Genomic DNA, 18,161 nt, shown 5'->3' with positions numbered 1-18,161 from the left:
AGGCCGTGGTATACGTTCATTATATCACAGCTGAGGGGCGTTCTTGGGCCCGACACGAAGTTGATGTATTGCTTTTATAAAACGGTTACCAATGATTTAAAGGGGACCTATTACTGCATCTAATACCTATTTCAAACAGGCCTTGAATGTCTTAAAAACAAGCTCCCCCCCCCCCAGTTTCCCAGTCTCTAACCTCATTATCTATGTGGGATTCTGAGTGGGCGGGGTTATGATAATGAGGCACTGTGCTGATTGGCTGCCTGAATGACGCGATACACCGCTATGAAAAAAATGGCGGAAGCTCCGGCCGGCGGAGTTGTTGATGTTCCGGCCAGTTAGTTGTGGGCGTGGTTTCACGCATTGGAGACTCATATCCGGCACTCAGACTCATATCCGGCAACCAGACTCATATCCGGCACTTTATAAACCTCATTTGTACATTTCTGTCTATACATTTTACCCATCCTAAGTTCCTAAGTCACTTTTGTACAGACTCACCCGGCACTTTAAAACTTTAAAACCATTTCTGGTCTACATTTTATTTTATTGTTTATACATTATATTTTATCTCTTATATATTTGTTTTTATAATTGTATTGTGTTGCACCAATCACCATAACAAATTCCTTGTGTGAAAACTTGGCAATAAACCCTTTTCTGATTCTTCTGATTCTGGAGGTCAACCTATGTAAATCGCGCCCGTCGTTACGTAACGAAAGGGAGCAGAATCTGAACGGCTCGTAGAAGCCACATCACACTGGATGGATCATCCGGGCGGCTGTACAGACACTGCAGAATTTGGTTGGTTTCCTCCTTCTCTGAGTTGGCAGGCTAAGGGGAGACCACTTTATATATGTTAAAGCAAGAAAAAACGTCTTTTTCATAATAGGTCCCCTTTAAATATGAAAGAGGAATACACAATCTATTTATGTAGTTTTTAATTAATCAGAAATACATATTATCCAGAAAAATAGCCCCACTGTGGAAAAAAATAGTCTCATCTCTCCTGAAGTTATATCTGCATGTCGTCTTTTCCTCTGCTTCTTTTTAGGAGAAAGTCACTGTTCAATGCACTCTACCATTGTCAACCCTACCTGGAGGTGAAAATTAATCATAAAGACATTAATTCAACTAATTTAGTCTTTTTGTTAATGTCGTCAAAACACCACCGCTAAGTTTTGCTACCTACAGTAACAGATTGTTACAGTACAACAGGTTGTTGTCATGGAAACATAGTTGCTTCTCCGACAATAATGATAATGCTGGTGATGAATACACAATACACAATCAATGTAGGTTTTATTCATGAGAAATACATAGCCTATTATAAATAAATAAATATTTTAACCTTTTCAAATAAGTAAATGAATGAAAAATTATAGCTTTTACTCTTACTAATGGCGCTTTTACACTAGTACCTACTCAGCGCGACTCGACTCGGCACGCCCTCGTTTGTTTTTAGACACCAAGATGAGAAGTGGACAGGTTGGAGCGAAGCTACTGTGACGTATTTGATTTTGCGATCTAAACGGAGAAGACAACAACACTAAAGATGTAGAACCTGGAGGAGATGATATATGTGCTGCTGGGTCTGTGACTCGTGTTCGATATCAAGTTAAAAAATGAGAGTGAAAGAATCTTCAAGCGGGAACGCTTTTTTTTTTTTTATTTTGTTTGTCTCGGCGCTGCTGAAAAGTCAGCTGGGAGCAGCTATGAAATGACCAAGCGCCTGGTAGATCTGGTCGTTCCTTATCGCCCGTCTACATCCCTTTTTAATTATCTCCTCAGCCACCAGGTTTATGAACATCTGCACCTCAGAGTTGGATCAGGAAACAAATTAATGTGATGACGTCAGATGCAGGCCGACTCAGCCACTTAGAACCTCTGCAGAATATCCATCCATCCATCCAAACTCCGCCGCTTATCCGTTCCCGGGTCGCAGGGGCAGCAGCCTCAGCAGAGATGCCCAGACTTCCCTCACCCCAGACACTTCCTCCAGCTCCTCCGAGGGGAGTCCGAGGCGTTCCCAGGCCAGCCGAGAGACATAATCTCTCCAGCGTGTCCTGGGTCTTCCCCGGGGTCTCCTCCCGGTGGGACATGCCTGGAACACCTCCCTAGGGAGGCGTCCAGGAGGATCCGGTACAGATGCCCAAGCCACCTCAGCTGACTCCTCTCAATGTGAAGGAGCAGCGGCTCGACTCCGAGCTCCTCCCGGGTGACCAAACTCCTCACCCTATCTCTAAGGGAGCGTCCAGCCACCCTGCGGAGGAAACTCATCTCGGCCGCTTGTATCCGCGACCTTGTCCTTTCGGTCACTACCCAAAGTTCATGACCATAGGTGAGGGTAGGTGCGTAGATTGACCGGTAAATCGAGAGCTTCGCCTTTCGACTCAGCTCCTTCTTCACCACGACGGTCCGGTACATCGACCGCATAACTGCGGACGCTGCACCGATCCGTCTGTCAATCTCACGCTCCATCGTTCCCTCACTCGTGAACAAGACCCCAAGATACTTGAACTCTTCTCCACCCACCCGGAGAAGGCACGCCACCCTTTCCCGGTGGAGAACCATGGCCTCGGTCTTGGAGGTGCTGATTCTCATCCCTGCCGCGTCGCACTCGGCCGCAAACCACCCCAGCACATGCTGAAGGTCCCGGTCCGATGAAGCCAACAGGACAACATCATCCGCAAAAAGCAGAGATGAAATCCTGTGGTTCCCAAACCGGATCCCCTCCGGCCCCTGGCTGCGCCTAGAAATTCTGTCCATAAAAATTATGGACAGGACCGGTGACAAAAGGCAGCCCTGCCGGAGTCCAACATGCACCGGCAACAAGTCTGACTTACTGCCGGCAATGCGAACCAGACTCCTGCTCTGATCATATAGAGACCGGACAGCCCTTAACAGAGGGCCCCGGACTCCATACTCACTGACCCCCCCACAGAATGGCACGAGGGACACGGTCAAATGCCTTCTCCAGATCCACAAAGCACATGTAGACTGGTTGGGCAAATTCCCATGAACCCTCGAGCACCCTGCGGAGGGTGTAGAGCTGGTCCAGTGTTCCACGACCGGGACGAAAACCGCATTACCTCTGCAGAATAGATAGATAGGCGTGCCGAGTTGATACTTTTTCTGTACCTCTGCAGAATAGATACAGAAAAAGTATCAACTCGGCACGCCTCCACCCGCCTCGACCCCTAGTCGAAAAGCGCAAAACTGGGGCGTGGCGAGTCAAGTCGCGCTGAGTAGGTACTAATGTAAAAGTGCCATAATACACAGGGTCTTCTGTACCTACTTTTAAGAGCAAGCTAAAGACTCAGCTCTTTAAGGAGCACTTCGGCATCTATTAAGATGCATGCACTTATGACAAGATGGTGTCTTCTTAGACGTAGCTTTCTTATTTAAAGTTAAAGGGAAAAAAAAGATATATTCTAGCACTGGCGTGACAGCACCTGTGTCCAACTGGACTCTCAGCAGTCTGACCAGCACTTATCCAGTTGTACCCTCCTATGTGATTTTGTTCTTATTGTTCTCTCAGATGTAAGTCGCTTTGGATAAAAGCGTCTGCTAAATGGCAGTAGTAGTAGTAATACTGGTACTAAGTGACACGTCTACTGAGTTCATCCATGATGCTACAGCTCAAAAGGCTCAAAGAATACATAAATGTTCTAGGTCTAAGGGCCAATCCCAATACACCTCCTACTTTCTACCACTAGCCCTCACTCACTACCATTAGCCCTAAAAATGAAGCCACAAGGCGTAGGGCCCTTGTAATCTTCCCTAGGAATTGGGACACCACTTGCTACGTCACTGCGTGGTGGTTCGGGTACGTAAGCGACTGCGTAGTTACGTTTGCACATACGTCACGCCATATCAGGAAGCCGAAAGCTAAAAGCAAGCTAGAAGCTGTTTTAATTTCCGCTGTAGCGCTGTTAATATGCCACTTTATTAAGTTTTAATATTTTTTCCGGCGTAAAAGTAACCGTTAAGATACCCTATCTATCTATCTATCTATCTATCTATCTATCTATCTATCTATCTATCTATCTATCTATCTATCTATCTATCTATCTATCTATCTATCTATCTATCTATCTATCTATCTATCTATCTATCTAGAGTGAATGGGAACAAAGGTTATTTGCAGCAAAACAAACTGCATGAATGCAAATGAAAGGGAGGCAGATAGAACGATGAAGACTCAAAGAGACAACTGACCCTTTGAAAGTAGTCTGAGTAGAAGGCCCATGATTTCATTGACTAAATGGAAAGACCGACACCTTGTGGACAAATGGAAGTGTCCAGTGATTCAAGTTCAGAAGCACTAAAAGTCAAGCATGCAGTGCCGCTGTGTGATCCTAAGGCTGAGTTATGGTTCTGCATCAAAACGACGCCGTCCCTACGGCGTATGGTACGCGTTGACGCGTACCACACGCAATTTATTTCCAAGAAAAGTTGTTAAACAAAACTAAAACTCAGAGTTGCACCTCTGGAAAACTCCACTTAAAGTGTTCAAGTGAGTCCTTCAACGAAAAAGGTGGGCAGTAGCCGCTGGCCATAAAAAACAGGATTAAAAGTTTTCAGGTGAAACAGCTCATCTCAAGTGTGGGCAGGCAAAAATGTGCAGCTCAAACTCAAACATGCACTTTGATTAACAATTACTTTTTGTGGAAAAGGGAAAAAAAAAGAAAAAAAAAATTACTTTTTGTGATATACATAAAAATAAGAAAATTTGCAAACATCTCTTGGCTTTCAAGTACAGTTGACACATATCACTGCTGTAGACAGTACAATAATTTGAGCTTGATCTGCAAGTTCAGTTGACATTTGTCCTGTTTCACACAGAGGTGTCGCTGCTACAGTTGTGGAGCTCTGCCTCCCTCTTGTGGACTATTTGGGTATTACAAGTGAGTTTCAAGGGGACACTGCATTACAGAAGACTGTGTTCTCTTTGTTATTTTTTCAGTGAAAAAGTCAAAAGAGAAGAAAAAGAGAGAAAGATATAAAGAGTTTTAATTATATGTTTTTTAAAATGATTTATTATTTTCACACCAAATTCATGTGAATCATGGAAATACATGTATACAGTATAACCAGTTCAATGCAATATCAGAAATAAAAAAAACAGAATTATTTAGGAACGCTTTTAAAAGTGGTAGAAAACTTTTGGTAGTGGTAGAGAGCTTTTGCAAACCGAGCTGTAGGCAGACCGGAAAAACTTTTTTGGGGACTTTTTTTGACTTTTTCTGACGAAAGAAACCAGTTCAAGCTGCTGCTGACTATTGTAACATTTCTATTGTAAAAGGCTCTGAATTTATAAGTTGTCCTGTTGTCCAGTGCTTTTTGTTCACATTTTCACCACCTTAGACCCGGTGCCAGACCCAGATTAACTCAGTGTGGGGCCCCAGGGTGACCAAACCTTAAGTGCCCCCCGCCTCCCACATTTTACGGTAAAAAAAGGGAAATTTACTATGGTAATAAAGACCGTAGATTTACATGAATGTATTGCTGATGTACATGCTCAACACGCGTACTACAAATTAATGTAGGACAAGTAACCAACTAAGAGTAACACCACAGATAGACACGAGTCTACAAACGCCATACCACACTGATGCTCCAATCAGAATGTAACTCACATGTCAATTAACGCACCACACGTTAACTATCATCATTTCCATCATATATGGCCTGTCTGAGGACTACATGCAAAACTATTACAGCATATGACTAAACAATCAGACAGGACTCCTGAATGAGCTGATGTGAAGGTAGGGAACAGCACACTCACTCAAATGCAATTCTTTTTATTTTATTATTATTTTCAAGTATTTTTATTATATCATTGGTTACTGCTGCACCTGTTTGCTCCTATTCCAGCAAATACATAGAGAAAATAACAAAATATGACATATATGGTCCAGTTAGTCATTTGATTTGGTGCCCCCTCATTGGCTGGTGCCCCTGGGCGCTCGCCCGGTTCACTGTATGGATAATCAATGCATATATATGCTTTAGGTTTTTACGCATTGGTATTAACCATTAATATATATGCAGACTCAAAAAAAGATGAAACACTAGTGAATTTACAGATAACTCAGTTATCTGCTCTGTTCCAGTTTGTAACCAACGACATGTAGGGGCTACCAAGTTTCCCTAAGGAAAATGAAGATGTGCGGGCAGAGGGGATGAAGATAGTGAGCAAGATTGCGCCGGATGATATAAGCAAGCTTGGATTCCTGATTGATACGGTGCACAGAGTGGGACACCCCAGAGATGACAAGACACTACGTCCCACCATTATACATTTCAACATGCACACCTTCTGATCTGGAAGGAGATCTGGAAGATCTGGATGGAAGGAGTCGCGAAATGCAGACATTATGAAGAAGATGAATCTCCGCATCGCAGAGGACCTGACACGCGCCGAGAGGGAGTGCAGAAATAAACTGTGGCTCCAGGTGGAACAAGCACGTAAGATGGGGAAAAAAAACAGGTGGCAGGGACCAGTCGCCTACATCGATGGTGTGAGGTGTAGTGTAGCAGCAGAGGCCATCAAATTTTGAGATACCCCTACCCGAGTTAGAACAAAGCACAACCATGTTTTTTGTGATCTTTAGGGTCAACCATTAATGAAATGGATGGTTGTGGACTTTCATTTTTGGGAGAAATTATTATTTTTGGCTATTATTTAGACCTACCCCAATCTCTGAGAAAGGTAAATCCGCATAGGGCAAAGGTGACAAAAAAGCTTATAACTTGAGAATGCTCACCCCTTTCTTCATCACATTTATTGAGATATGAACCAGGTGTCTACCCTACATCACCAAAGAGTCAGAATGTAATTAACCTAAAGAAATACTGAAATATGGCCCTGTAAATACACATTTACATTAGGCGGAGATTGTACTTTTGTAGTAAGGACTCCTCTACTTTCTTTCAATTAGAAAAGAAACATATATTTATGTCAAATAAGCTGTTTCTACATAGCTTAAGATGCTATTAAACAATAACCAGTGGTTGTATGGAGATATTTTCTACTGTTGTATTGCAAATGAGACATCTTCAGACATGCCCCTTTGAAACTGTCAAATTTAACTGTAACAAGAAACTGTCTCTGAATAGAACATCTGGCACTGTAAGCCTGCAAGTTATGATGGTCTTTATATTTTGGTAAAGTCCAGGTGGATGTACACTGCGAGTAACCTAATAAAGTGTCCTAAAGTGTATCTACAGTACATTAACAAGGATACAAGGCATGCTGTAGAATTGGAAGTTTTATTGCACGTGAAAATCAGTGTCTCTAACCAGTTTGCTGTTGTCTTGACATGACAAATAATAATGAAAATATCATTAATAATAACAATAACATCAATAATAATAATATCAACATTTATCACACAAATCTCAACGTGCCTTATCATTTTAGAAAGCAAAAACAGGTGAATGAAATGGGAAAACAAACAACATTTCTGTGTGTGTGTGTGTGTGTGTGTGTGTGTGTGTGTGTGTGTGTGTGTGTGTGTGTGTGTGTGTGTGTGTGTGTGTGTGTGTGTGTGTGTGCGTGTGTTAGAGTGTCAAATATCAGGCTCTTCAAACACATCTGGTGACACATTTTGACATTCTGCGCAGCAGGTGCAGAATTCGGTACATGGAAGGCCAACAGAGAGGCACTCGCACTTTCCACTCTCTCTACAATTTGCATCCTTGCAGTACAAGTGCGTGATGTCTCTCACCTCTTTGGGTGCGGACGGTTTTTTAAATAGGACTGCTTCAATGATGATGGAGGGCTGAAAAAGACCACTAAAGCGGACCTTGCTAAGAAACTTGAGTCTGAGGTACAAGTGGAGCAGGAGCTGCCTGACAGCACAGAGGAATCAGCATATATCATTGATGGCATGGCTATGCTTAAAAGTCCCCATGATTCTACATTTCAGACATTTAGTGACCTAGCAGAATGTGTCCTGAAGAAGATCTTGTACCTTTTGAATAGAAAACAAGAAATGAAATGTGTGGTCATGGTTTTTGACAGGTATGACAACCCACTGTCAATCAAAGACCTGGAGAGGAAAAGGAGAGGTACAACTGATGGAAGACCTACACATGTCATCACTGGCAACACAAACGTTCCAAACTACAGGAAGTACCTGGGGAAAAGTGGAAACAAAACTGCACTGTGCACATTTGTGAGTAACTACATCGTCACTGCAGGCCCACAGAAACTACACTCTGATGACTCCATCATCTTGGCAGGTGGATTTGACAAAGGTGAAGAGGTGAAGAGCATATGCAAAGCAGGAGTGAGCAATTTGACATCTTTGTACAGTAATCAAGAAGAGGCGGACACAAGAATGGTGGGGAGACCATAAAGATATGAAAAAACATGGTTGTGTTTTGTTCTAACTCGGGTAGGGGTATCTTGAAAACTAAGGCCTTTTTTGCAGACTTGCTACAGTACTAGTGTGTGGCAGGAGAAGCCAGCCCCAATGATAAGTGATGAAAGGTCTAGTTAATAAAGACAGAGTAACTGAACCGTTGTTGAATAGACAACTAAAAGCATAATACAGTTTATATTATGGCCTTACTTGGTACTTCATTGCTCAGAATATTCCTAAATTCTAAGTTTAAGAGTTTCTTTAAAGCTCTTATCTTCTGTAATTTTTGTTAATGTTATTGTATTTTCTGAAATTGAAATAAATAAAAAAAAAAACCCTTCCTTTCCGTTAGGCAGCTTGACGCATGCGCGAGGATTGTATTTTGTTCTATGAGGCGGGATGATGTCATTGGTGCGGGCGTCACTACCGCGTTCATAGCCGTCCAAGTCTATAAATACAGGTGTCTTCTTTTTTTCAGTTTCACAACCGAGTCGGCATCCTTTGAAGCACACGAGAGGAAAAACGGTACAACGTTATGATGCAGCAAGCAGGAATGAAAAAGACCTTCTTGGTCAAAGAACAATATCTCCTTCCAGTTGTTGTTAAAAACCTGAAGAGACTGTCAGAAGCACAGTGGCAGCTGCTGGCTGCTGGAACCATTGATCTGAACACGCAGACCATTATCTTGGACATGACCACGGAGATAATACAAGCCGTGTCAGCAGACATTATTAGAGTATTTCTACTGCTGTATCGGCATCACCTGGCAAAAAATATGAGCCAGGCCCCCTCAGCTAAAGTGGAGATAAAAGCAGAACTTGGAAATGCCTTTTCCACGTCCTTCTCCCAAGTTCTCAATGTCGCACTGGAAAACAACGGCGACTCTGAAGAACTGACAAAATTGGCCGAGGAGGAAATTGAAGAGAAAGTAAATTGTCTCATAAATGTAGTGACGGAAACCCCACTTTTACCAGCAGACTCTTCTGTGTATGTCAGCGGCTTCATATCAAATATGAAACGCCTCGGCCGCATGGTGTGTCTCACCGCCAGATGTTTGGGATCGTGCATGCAGAGGGTGAACGCCAGTTCCACTTTAAAAAATAATTCAGAGGAGTCGGAGCAGTCACAGGACATCATCAAATCTAAAATGGCCTTAGCAACTGAGAGTATTGAAGACATACTTCATAAATGGGCACCAAACGCCGCTCAAGAGCATGACGTCTTCCCCCCATCTCACACCCCCTCCTATACAGAAGCGGCAGCTGACATTTTTAACACCATCGTGGAGAACTTGGAAAGTGTCAGTCCAAGTCATGAAACCAAGCTCTCGCATAAACCCCGGCTGAATCTGACATCGGTGGTGAATAAATTGAGAATTTTTTTTGGCAAAAGCTCCACAAAGAAAGAAGTCCCTGAAGCTCAAAGGAGAAGCAGGTTCTCTGGGTTTGTCAACAAAAACTTCAAAAAAATGATGGAGGACCTAAAGAAGTCCCGTAAAACAAGAGGGAAAAGGTTCCTCCTGAGGGTCAACTCAGTGCAAGCAAAACCTCCCCTGCAGGAAGATGAGATTAATTTACCACGGTCTGTCCCAGAAACCCCCGAAGCTGAACCTGCAGCTACAGATTCACGGCTGATTGCAGTTGATGTGGTAAAAGAGAAGACCATCAAAAACGACAGCATCAAATCTGATGTGGAAAACTTCATTGAGGAAATGATCCATTCAAGAAAGATTGCAAAGCTCCGACGAGACCTGGAAAACATCAAAGACTGCGGTGTGTTGCAAATGTTTTCCAGACAGTTGGTGGATATAATATATGGCAATCTGGTGACTGCTGAAGTTTATAAACAGCCCATTGTTCCACCTGGAGAATCCTTATCTGACTCTGTCCTTCCCAAAATAAAAGAAATGAGGAATGACGTTGCTCTGGAGGAACTGTACGCCATGACGGAAGATGCCGTTGGAAAGTTCCTGCAGCAAATAGTCCTGTGCCTGTTGAATGAGCAGTGGCCGTGGCCCGGCAGGGGTCTTTCTGTGTGGAGTTAGTCTGGTTTCCCCGTGCTTGTGTGGGTTCTGTCCGGGTACTCCGGCTTCCTCTCAAAGTCCAAGAACGTGCGTAGTAGGTTATCTGATGATTATAACTTGCCTGTAGGTGTGAGTGTGTCTGGTTATCTATGTGGCTCAGTGATGGACTCGCAACCTGTCCAGGGTGTACCCCTGCCTCTTGCCTGAAATTAGCTGGGATAGGCTTCAGCAGATCCCGTGACCCTGAAAAGGATAAAGCTGATATTGGATGGATGGTTTTGGCAGTCTCTGGCCTCGAACTTGCCAACTCTCAATTGATTCTGCTTGTTTTGGGCAATCTTCGGCTCGAACTTGCCAGCTCCCAGTTGATTTTGCTTTATTTGTGAAATAGTTATGTAGACTAAAAGCACACAGTCCTGTATAAATCGAGAATATTCTTGGCTATGGCAGCAAATTACATTCCTGCATGTATCCAATAATTAATCAAGATTTGAGTGCTCCCACCGATCATGACTTGCAAACTTCAGCACTGTGGCCCAGCGACATCCAGAAATTGACCAACCAGGTACGAGTACGGGATCCGTTCTAAGCTGCTGAGATTCATAAAGCTGCAGATATTCTCCACTTTACGTTGTTGAGGAAAACAAGCTTGTAGATTGTTCTGATTACAGCCAATTTCCTGACATTTTAGAAGTAAGTAAAAATAAATGAACGCACACATATATGTTCAATTTTATTCGTTTTTTTTAAATGACTGACCTGTTATTTGCATGTTATTAATGGAAATTATACCTGTAAAGGTTGTCTTGGGACGGCTGCTCTGTAGCTAAATCCTGTGAATGTAAACTTATGTACGAATATACAACGCAATGCAGAAAAAAATAAATATCAAATAGAATTTGAATAAACTTAAACTTTACATTCCCTAGCAAAATCATTATGGTCGTATGGTAGCAGGCATTCCTTCACTGTTTAATACAACACAAATATAGTAAAACGCTTTCTTTTGGGTTGTAACGACCACACCCACGTGCCCCGCCCACTCTACCTTTTTCGTAGGGCCAGTGGCGCAATGGATAACGCGTCTGACTACGGATCAGAAGATTCTAGGTTCGACTCCTGGCTGGCTCGGTAGTTTTTCTTCTCTAGCATGTTCTGGCATAGCCAACACTTATTTCAGATTATCCCGTCATGTTGTCTATGAAAACAATGTCTGTTTCCCTCACAAACTGCGGAAAGTACAAGACTTTGAATGCACACATTAAAGCCAGACAGACATAAGTTACCAATAAAACAAATGACATGCAAGAAACAGGTTCATTATTTTGCCATCAACATTCAATTTGGGTTAGACTTATGCCTACCCTCCAGCTTCATTTGAGCTGTTACCGTTGTCATATTGCTACATACTCATTTTTATATATTTGTGAAGCTTGTTCACATATACATGTTTTCACTTTGGCCAGTCTCTGGGTTTGGATTGTCCCAGTTGATTTAGCTAAATATGTGAAATATTTAGCAAATCTTGGTAAATACTAGTTATTAGACACAATCCCAGGTCAAATTTAGGATATGTTGATGGCAGAAGAATGAACCTTTATTTTTAGCATCTCATTTGTTTTATTACACATATTTGTTTTTGGAGCGGGCAGCACGGTGGCTTAGTGGTTAGCACTGTTGCCTCACAGTTTGACTCCGTGGCCCGGCAGGGGTCTTTCTGTGTGGAGTTAGTCTGGTTTCCCCGTGCTTGTGTGGGTTCTCTCCGGGTACTCCGGCTTCCTCTCAAAGTCCAAGAACATGCGTAGTAGGTTATCTGATGATTATTAATTGCCTGTAGGTGTGAGTGTGTCTGGTTATCTATGTGGCTCAGTGATGGACTGGCAACCTGTCCAGGGTGTACCCCTGCCTCTTGCCTGAAATTAGCTGGGATAGGCTTCAGCAGACCCCCGTCACCCTGCAAAGGATAAAGCTGATATTGGATGGATGGTTTTGGCAGTCTCTGGCCTCGAACTTGCCAACTCTCAGTTGATTCTGCTTGTTTTGGGCAATCTCTGGCTCGAACTCGCCAGCTCCCAGTTGATTTTGCTTTATTTGTGAAATAGTTATGTAGACTAAAAGCGCGCAGTCTTGTATAAATCGAGAATATTCTTGGTTATGGCAGCACATCACATTCCTGCATGTATCCAAGAATTAATCAAGATTTGAGTGCTCCCACCGATCATGACTTGCAAACCTCAGCACTGTGGCCCAGCGACATCAAGAAATTGACCAATCAGGTACGAGTACGGGATCCGTTCTAAACTGCTGAGATTCATAAAGCTGCAGATATTCTCCACTTTACGTTGTTGAGGAAAACAAGCTTGTAGATTGTTCTGATTACAGCCAATTTCCTGACATTTTAGAAGTAAGTAAAAATAAATGAACGCACACATATATGTTCAATTTTATTCGTTTTTTTTAAATGACTGACCTGTTATTTGCATGTTATTAATGGAAATTATACCTGTAAAGGTTGTCTTGGGACGGCTGCTCTGTAGCTAAATCCTGTGAATGTATACTTATGTACGAATATACAACGCAATGCAGAAAAAAATAAATATCAAATAGAATTTGAATAAACTTAAACTTTACATTCCCTAGCAAAATCATTATGGTCGTATGGTAGCAGGCATTCCTTCACTGTTTAATACAACACAAATATAGTAAAACGCTTTCTTTTGGGTTGTAACGACCACACCCACGTGCCCCGCCCACTCTACCTTTTTCGTAGGGCCAGTGGCGCAATGGATAACGCGTCTGACTACGGATCAGAAGATTCTAGGTTCGACTCCTGGCTGGCTCGGTAGTTTTTCTTCTCTAGCATGTTCTGGCATAGCCAACACTTATTTCAGATTATCCCGTCATGTTGTCTATGAAAACAATGTCTGTTTCCCTCACAAACTGCGGAAAGTAAAAGACTTTGAATGCACACATTAAAGCCAGACAGACATAAGTTACCAATAAAACAAATGACATGCAAGAAACAGGTTCATTATTTTGCCATCAACATTCAATTTGGGTTAGACTTATGCCTACCCTCCAGCTTCATTTGAGCTGTTACCGTTGTCATATTGCTACATACTCATTTTTATATATTTGTGAAGCTTGTTCACATACATGTTTTCACTTTGGCCAGTCTCTGGGTTTGGATTGTCCCAGTTGATTTAGCTAAATATGTGAAATATTTAGCAAATCTTGGTAAATACTAGTTATTAGACACAATCCCAGGTCAAATTTAGGATATGTTGATGGCAGAAGAATGAACCTTTATTTTTAGCATCTCATTTGTTTTATTACACATATTTGTTTTTGGAGCGGGCAGCACGGTGGCTTAGTGGTTAGCACTGTTGCCTCACAGTGAGAAGATGCACAGTTTGACTCCGTGGCCCGGCAGGGGTCTTTCTGTGTGGAGTTAGTCTGGTTTCCCCGTGCTTGTGTGGGTTCTCTCCGGGTACTCCGGCTTCCTCTCAAAGTCCAAGAACATGCGTAGTAGGTTATCTGATGATTATTAATTGCCTGTAGGTGTGAGTGTGTCTGGTTATCTATGTGGCTCAGTGATGGACTGGCAACCTGTCCAGGGTGTACCCCTGCCTCTTGCCTGAAATTAGCTGGGATAGGCTTCAGCAGACCCCCGTCACCCTGCAAAGGATAAAGCTGATATTGGATGGATGGTTTTGGCAGTCTCTGGCCTCGAACTTGCCAACTCTCAGTTGATTCTGCTTGTTTTGGGCAATCTCTGGCTCGAACTTGCCAGCTCCCAGTTGATTTTGCTTTATTTGTGAAATAGTTATGTAGACTAAAAGCGCACAGTCCTGTATAAATCGAGAATATTCTTGGTTATGGCAGCAAATTACATTCCTGCATGTATCCAAGTATTAATCAAGATTTGAGTGCTCCCACCGATCATGACTTGCAAACCTCAGCACTGTGGCCCAGCGACATCAAGAAATTGACCAATCAGGTACGAGTACGGGATCCGTTCTAAGCTAATGAGATTCATAAAGCTGCAGATATTCTCCACTTTACGTTGTTGAGGAAAACAAGCTTGTAGATTGTTCTGATTACAGCCAATTTCCTTACATTTTAGAAGTAAGTAAAAATAAATGAACGCACACATATATGTTCAATTTTATTCGTTTTTTTTTAATGACTGACCTGTTATTTGCATGTTATTAATGGAAATTATACCTGTAAAGGTTGTCTTGGGACGGCTGCTCTGTAGCTAAATCCTGTGAATGTAAACTTATGTACGAATATACAACGCAATGCAGAAAAAAATAAATATCAAATAGAATTTGAATAAACTTAAACTTTACATTCCCTAGCAAAATCATTATGGTCGTATGGTAGCAGGCATTCCTTCACTGTTTAATACAACACAAATATAGTAAAACGCTTTCTTTTGGGTTGTAACGACCACACCCACGTACCCCGCCCACTCTACCTTTTTCGTAGGGCCAGTGGCGCAATGGATAACGCGTCTGACTACGGATCAGAAGATTCTAGGTTCGACTCCTGGCTGGCTCGGTAGTTTTTCTTCTCTAGCATGTTCTGGCATAGCCAACACTTATTTGAGATTATCCTGTCATATTGTCTATGAAAACAATGTCTGTTTCCCTCACAAAATGCGGAAAGTACAAGACTTTGAATGCACACATTAAAGCCAGACAGACATAAGTTACGAATAAAACAAATGACATGCAAGAAACAGGTTCATTATTTTGCCATTGTTGTGGAATTTATCAAAAACCAGTTCAGAAGTCCGCTCGTGGTATAGAGAGGTTTTAATCAGTTCAGCCGGCGGTCGACATGACCATCGCAGATCGAGTCTGTATTTGGTGTGTCGACCCAAATTGCTTTGTCCAAAGGGTTTTTATACAAAAGTTACAGGAATAAACCAGCCCAGTGAGAGGTGGGACTTTTAGCTTTGGGACCACCCCTGAGTGATCAGGAAGTCCGTATATGTTCTTTGTCTCTGTGGGGGCTGGAAGTCTCGGCAGGGATGCAGAACGCCGGACCTTGCGTGACAATGTCCCGGCAGGGGTCCCCAGGAACTGGAACCCGCATGTCTATGAGCATAAGGGGGGCTTGAGCAATCTGCAAGGCGTCGTTGTGTCCCTGCAGGGGGGCCAAATGGTCAAAATGCTTCATCAATTCACAATTTTTTATTTATTTTTTTTTACAGTGGAGTACATCATTTTAGTAATAGTTTGAGTGATACATATGTTTGCAAGTAAACCTTAGACATGTGGTCGGAAACCAAATAACAACAAGCCAACAAAGCAAATTCAAAAATCAAGTAACCAACGTGTCCTAACTGTTCTTTAAACCAATGAAACAAACTACTTATGACAGGTGTATGTAACATTTTGGCAATATCTTTCAAGTGATGCGTTATTTCTTGGACTGTGGCATTGTGGGTATAAATGTACAACATTCAGTTTTAATGACAGCACAAGTTCCCCCTTGAGAAGCTAATAAATCCATCATCCCTAAAGCAGTCATTTCTTGTGAGAGCATAGGCATGTCTTTTGCAGTGGTGTTGGCTAATCTTCAACTGCATGGGATAAATCTCTTATCTGTTCCAAAGCTGCCATGACTCCGTAATTTGGAACGAGGGCACCAAAAAATCTTGTCCATGGTGTTTGTGTGTGTGTGTACAATTCTCTTCTAACAATGTGAACGATTCTCATGGCTGGTACCGCATGGCCCAGACCACATATTCCAGACCAACCGTTTGGAAGATATTCACAAGCCTTCACGCCACAAATCCAGTAAACATCCTTTGGTAGAGGTATGGAACAGCGATTAACCATTGTAGCAAGGTAGCTATAATAGTGGATTTTGGCTTGTTTTAGGCTTAACAAGCGGTTCTTCAGAAGGAGAGCATGTGGAGTCACAGTTTGGCCTGTGCTGCTCCTTTGCTCCCCTGCTCCCCTGCTCCCCTGCTCCCCTGCTCCCCTGCTCCCCTGCTCCCCTGCTCCTCTGCAGAGGTCCCAGGTGCTGGAGCTCAGCTACTTCCGGGCAGGAAGAAGAAGGAATCGGCTGGTTTCCGCTGCATGGTCGAGGAGTTGTGTTCTTGCAGTGGGATGCGTGGAACCAGGTTAGATGCCCCTCACACTTGACGGCGGTGTTGGTGGTGAGCAGGACGTGTTGAGGTTTAGACCAGCGAGGTTTCAGGGCGTTTTTCCGTCGGAACTCCCTGACACAGACCCAGTTGCCGGGTTGGAGGTTATGGCACGGTTTGTCACTAGGAGGAGACTGGACAGCTTTTACTTGTCTGTGGATTGACTGGACAGCAAAAGTTTAGAGTACAACAGAATGATATCATGGATTCATCCATGGCATGGAAGTCCATCTTCTTCATATATACAGAACTGAATTGCTTGGTATGGTCATAGGTCTACCCATAATCCTTTCATGAAGCGTGAGTTTTGTGCTTCCTAATGGGTGTTAACAGGTGTCAACATTGTCCATTTAAGTCCAGTTTAAAATTCTCTGCACATACAAAAACATTTTCATACATGAACATTTTCATACAAGAATAATTTCATATCCCTCACATAATGTCTATTTGCAGAGCTTCAAAAAAAATCACGGTGGGGGGAAGTGTTGATAATGTTTGCAATATTTTTATAGGATGCAAATCTTGGAGCTTATCAGTCTTTCAACACTATCTGACACATTCCCCCTTTTGCTCATCAGCTATCACGGGTACAAGGATGTGGGTGCAACAACGCGGCCGTCGTTGCTGACCCACAAATTATTTACATTTTTACAACCATGGGAATGCTACAATCCGTTTTTCCTTCACCTCAGTAGTCTTCTTGTAGGAGAGCTACATCATTAGGAGAAACCAGGTCGTTAGTGGGTATAGAAGGGCAAAGTTTTACATAGACAGGTAAGCCAAATTTGGCAGTTTCTTTTGCTGCATGGTCAGCTGAAGCATTGCCTAGTGAAAACAGGGTTGGACTGGGTGTGGGCTTCACATTTAACAAAGCAATAGATGAAGGTAGTTGACAGGCTTGTAACAGTTCACCAATCAATTAACCACATTTATCTCCGAGGATGAGATAAATGCTCGGTTCGCCCACAATATATAAAATCTATAAAATACAATATACACAACCAAAAGCATCTCTGGAATCTGTATAGATTGTAACAGTTTTACCTTTTGATCAGTATATAGTTTCATCTACTTGGGTGGAGCTGGAGGAGGAGGGCGCTTTCAACAATTAAGAATTATCACAAATTGTATAACCTGCGTATGGTATTCCATTTTTATAAGCAGAGCCGTCAGTGAGGAAAACAGGAAAGGTCAGGACGAGTGTTAAAGACAGAGGTGTCAAATATGAGAGGCCGTTTAGGAAATAATTCATGTTTGCTCTCACATGACGCATTATACTCTCTTACAAACACTAGTATAGTCACGCACACATACTATCATACTCTCACACACTTACTACTATAGTCACACACACACATACTTACTATCATACTCTCTCACAAACATTAGTATACTCACACACACTTACTACTATAGTCACACACACTAACTATCATACTCTCTCACATATACTAGTATAGTCACACACACTGACTATCATATTCTCTCACATATACTAGTATAGTCACACACATATACTAGTATAGTCACACACACTTACTAGTATAGTCACACACATATACTAGTATAGTCACACACACTTACTAGTATAGTCACA

General features: G+C 42.5%; 3 non-coding genes across 3 annotated transcripts; all 3 read left to right on the top strand.

Annotated features, from left to right (window-relative positions):
* Window positions 1-11,456: 11,456 nt before the first annotated feature.
* Window positions 11,457-11,529, top strand: trnar-acg (transfer RNA arginine (anticodon ACG)). Its single transcript has one exon. It is a non-coding gene; the product is annotated as a tRNA-Arg (tRNA).
* A 1,638-nt stretch (window positions 11,530-13,167) lies between these two features.
* On the top strand, window positions 13,168-13,240 carry trnar-acg (transfer RNA arginine (anticodon ACG)). Its single transcript has one exon. It is a non-coding gene; the product is annotated as a tRNA-Arg (tRNA).
* A 1,651-nt stretch (window positions 13,241-14,891) lies between these two features.
* On the top strand, window positions 14,892-14,964 carry trnar-acg (transfer RNA arginine (anticodon ACG)). The gene has a single exon. It is a non-coding gene; the product is annotated as a tRNA-Arg (tRNA).
* The last annotated feature ends 3,197 nt before the right edge of the window (window positions 14,965-18,161 follow it).

This window comes from Cololabis saira, chromosome 5, assembly GCF_033807715.1.
Source record: "Cololabis saira isolate AMF1-May2022 chromosome 5, fColSai1.1, whole genome shotgun sequence".
Lineage (NCBI taxonomy): Eukaryota > Metazoa > Chordata > Actinopteri > Beloniformes > Belonidae > Cololabis > Cololabis saira.
The sequence above is the reverse complement of the archived record's forward strand: the minus strand, read 5'-3'. Positions and strand labels throughout refer to the sequence as shown.